Below are 4602 nucleotides of genomic sequence, written 5' to 3'. Positions count from 1 at the left end.
TTTGGTGATTTTGTTGAAATTCATATATGTTTTGGGCTAATCCAGCTTATATAAACGAAAAGTTGTCATTCTGGAAATGTTAAAAATTTAAAGAATATGTTGAATGTGCCGTGTTTTTTTTTTCTTTTTCTTTTCTACTCTTGATTAAAGCTGGTGAATTCATACCGATCATCTTGCACCTTTGTTTTGATATGGTTTTGATGAGATAGGGGTTTTGTACTAGAATATACATAGGGGTTTTCTACATACATACATATTTAGATAGATATGTACATGTACATGCATGTATGTACATGTACATGCATGCACTTGGCTTATGTACTATTTTATTTATTTTTTCTTTTTATTATTTTAATTAAGGGATAGCTTGAATAGAGAGTGCTCTCTATTTGTAAAATGTAATTTTTTATGATTGCACTGGACTCCTAAAAGATGACTTGAAGTGACAAGTTCAGTCTAATTAAATGTACACATGAATTGAAAGAAAAGAATTACAAAATAGGTAGCCATATAAGGGGCTCTTATTCATCACTCCTTAAATTGCTTTGATCTTGTATAAGAAAAAGACATTTATTGGAATGGTAGGTGGAGGTTGTTTGGGGGCTTTGTAAATTGTTGTAGGGGTTCAATATGAGGAATTGGTTAGATCAAAGCTTCGTCATGATAGCTCGAAGCCCCCTTGGAGTGAAGCTTTTGTAACTTGCTTTGAAATTTGTTTCATGATATTGTTTTGCTCACAAATGAGACATGCTATTGTGCCGCCATTCATATTTTTATTACTAATTTGTATTTCAATTTTTTTTCTCTCTAATTTAGGGTTTCTATTCAATTAGAAGATTGATTCTTCTATACTTTTTGCCTATAAATTTTTGAGACAAATGATTGTGACATCTCTAAAAGAATTCAAATTTGGGAAAACAAATGTTACAAGGCAAAAGTTATGAGAAATAGGATAACATATCAATTGTTTTTCTAAACCTAGTCAAATTTAGCATAATTAGTTGTGAAACTTGGGCCACAATGAATAACTTAGTTTCTATTGATAACTGTACAAATGTTTCCACATTTCTTGGACAATTGACAATCTCCTATTTTTGACAATCTATAATCCCCTAATTTTGTTGTAGGCATTGCTATTATTTCTAATATAATGTTTGCCTCCCCATTTGATGTGCTAGTAATATTGGTAAGCCACAATGTGAGGGTGTCATGCGTCTTATTATATTGCTAATTTTTTACAAATATTCTACTCATATAAGCATCAACATGATACTAATTCAAGCTCTTGTGAGCAAAATGTTGAGACTAGTACTAGCTCCTTTCAAGAAAGCACATTGGAAACCACCTATGGAAGAGCAAGTGTCACAACTTAGAAATCCACTTATTTAGAAATCACATTTGCACTAAACGCCAACTATTGTAGACCAAGATTCGCAACTTAGAATTGCATATTAGATGGTCCTTTGAGAATTGAACTTTGGGTCTTCACAATAAGAACTTAATTTTTGAATTAATTAAGCTCAACCCACTTGATGTCATACACCTTTTCAAATAAAGCGAAGGAATTAGTTAAGACAAAATCTTAAGCCGTTTTAATGAATGTATTTTATAACATTAATAAAAGCGTAGCTTGATTTTTTTTTGAATTGATAATAAATTACTAAGAAATTTAAAGCACAACGAGGGGAATTGATCAAAATGTGCCAACAAAGATAGTGAATCAACACAAAAGCATATTACATAGGTCCACTACATCATATTATATGCCAAGGACAACCCAAACATAAATATTAAAGCTAGAAGATATTGTTCACATTCATTTTGCATATACAAAAGATTCATCACTGGAATCATCCTAGAGAAGTCACGGTGTTGAAACCTTAGAAGTCATGAATGGCTCTTGTTAATAAAAAAAGCTTTCATTGCATAACCATTATGTCAAACTTTGTCCATTTTATGAAGTGCTTGAGAATATTGATCATGTTTCCTTTTCTTGCCTATTTGCTAAAGAGGTCTAGTCTATTTTTATTTGTAGTTTGGCTTCTTGGACTTCCAACAAGAATTATTGTATGCTTGAAATCTTTTTTAGATCCATTAAAGGTCTTGGTAAAGGGTATAAGCTATTTTGGCTTGCCTTATCAGTTGAAATTATGTGGTTTTGTGGAAGCTCAAAAATGAGGAATGATATAAAGGGTGGATGGGAAAGCTTATTGACTTTTAGAAGACTCATTTTTAGTTTTGTGTCTATGCAGGTCACCTCTAAGCTTGAAATGTCTAGAGAGAGGTTTGCGGAGCTAGGGGACTTTGGCAACACCACTATCAATAGGCCAAAGATCAATTTTGCTAGTTTTTGGCTAGAGTCAAGAATAGCTAATGAGTTCCTAAAGATTCTTGAGTTCCAAAATCAATATAGCAAAAAAAGTGTCAATCCACTCTTTTAAAGGATCCTAGTTTCAATAATGTGCCTAATGCTCACATCCTAGCTAATGATGACTTGTACCTGAAAATGAGAGATCTAATGAGGGAATTTCTGATATAGAAACACTTGTAGGGTGGTTTGACTTGGATTCTTACTGTGAAACTTCTGCTTGATTTTTATGCAATGATGATAGATTTTGAATCTGCGATGAATGTTAATACAATGCTTGGCATATTAACTACTTTTTCTAATATTGTGGGTGTTAATTCACCATTGAGCCTTGTTAACCATATCAATCTCAGAGATCATGTTAACATGAAATTTTAGAACTTTACAAGCTTCACTGACCATTGAGTAAGTCCTAAAAACCCATTTAGTTCCAATAACATTTATATTTTTAGGTCGGGGAACCAAAGTCCATTCTTGTGGTGAAGATTCCACCAAATAGATCTAGGATCATAAAATTTATTATCATTATTGCTATAGAAGTCATAGCTAGTGATCTTATCTCTTACCAATTCCCAAGCTTTCCATACGCTCTTGAACACATAGTACCAGAGTGGACCACATAGAATCTACCAAATAAGGAGTCATAGATGTTCAACCCTTTCCAACTTTTAGCATGTCTAGGGGAAGCCATCAAAATATTGCTTCTCACAAGCACTTTCCAAGGTTTACTGCCCTCAAAGGCATTTATAATCCATTTGACTGCCAAAGAGGTACCATGAACTTTCAAGTCTTTGGGACCAAGATCGCCTTGCATTTTGTTTAAGCAACACCACTCCCACTATACTGAATGTTTTTTATTCTTGCCTCTATCATATAATCAAAGAAAGGACCTAATTTATTTTTGAATCTCATTTAGTTGATAATTGTAGAAAAGCCAACCGAAGAATAGTATAAGCTATTGGAAGAGAGATTTTTTTTGCAAACTTGAAGTCTCCCTGCTAGGGACATATAATGCTTGTTCCAACAATAAATTTTTGAATCAATTTTCTCTTTAATCCAATTCTGCATACTTTTAAGACAAGGGTTGACAATAAATGGGTTGCCCAAATAAACGACTTGCTTATTTGGGCCACCCTAGTGAAGGTTAAATTTACCAAACTAGTTAGGAGATTTGTCTTTCCATCCCAACACCAAAGATTTAGCCAAGAAATATTAGCACTCGAAGCCTTGTAGAAGATATCAAGTATACTAATTGGATTATCAATTTTTTTCTCACAATATTAGTGATATGTCGGAAATCAAATCCACAAACTTATTCTTTATCCATCGGTTAGCAATGCTTGACAGAAAAGAACATAATCAAGCAACAAATAAGCCACAGATCCACAACACTAGAATTTTTATGTGGAAACCCGGAAAGGGAAAAATCACGGTAGGGTTGGAACCCACAATATTCATATACTATGGCCAGGAGTACATAAATATTACATAGATAGGGAATGCACTTGCATTCAGGCTCACTGCCTAGAGCTCACTGCTCAATTACAATGACCTGGAAGGCTACAACCTTCAGGGAAGTCTCACTGACTTACAATTTGATTACAATGAGGAAATACAATGAAATGAACTCTCAAGTAGCATCTGATAATGCAAGAATGAGTTTCGGTTAAGTACTGAATCTCTGATTGTCTTCGCTCTACTAAATACTCTGTTTCCGTCTCAGTCAACTATCGGATTATTTGAAGACTAAATGTGCACGTGAAACTACACTCAATCGCACCAAAACGGATCACCACAATATTATTACCATGAAAACCAATTGCCAAATCGATCTTATATATCCGGTCTTAACATAAAAGATAATCTCCTTCAAGTCGGCTTCAAGAAGTGTAACATGTAGTCACATGTTGGCTTCAATCTGGAACAAAACATAGCACCGAGCCAAAAGAGTATAATCAGATGCTTCCTAAGGATCTTCCCATTCACCAAGAACACGATATCAACCACCAAAATTACCTCAATCATCGGAAATTATTCCGGACCAAAACAATACTGAGATGCCCTATTTTACCGGTTAACTACCTACCGGCTAACTCCAGCTTTCAGATAGGATGAGTCATGATCTCTAGATCGAGTCACCAAGAAGAGTTTCCATCAATGACAACCCTAGACCATAAATCAAGCATCAGAAGTCACCAAGTGAGTGTCAATTACCAACAATCTCCCCCTTTGGC

This window comes from Cryptomeria japonica, chromosome 8, assembly GCF_030272615.1.
Source record: "Cryptomeria japonica chromosome 8, Sugi_1.0, whole genome shotgun sequence".
In the NCBI taxonomy this organism is placed as follows: Eukaryota; Viridiplantae; Streptophyta; class Pinopsida; order Cupressales; family Cupressaceae; genus Cryptomeria; species Cryptomeria japonica.
Note: the sequence above shows the minus strand (reverse complement) of the source record.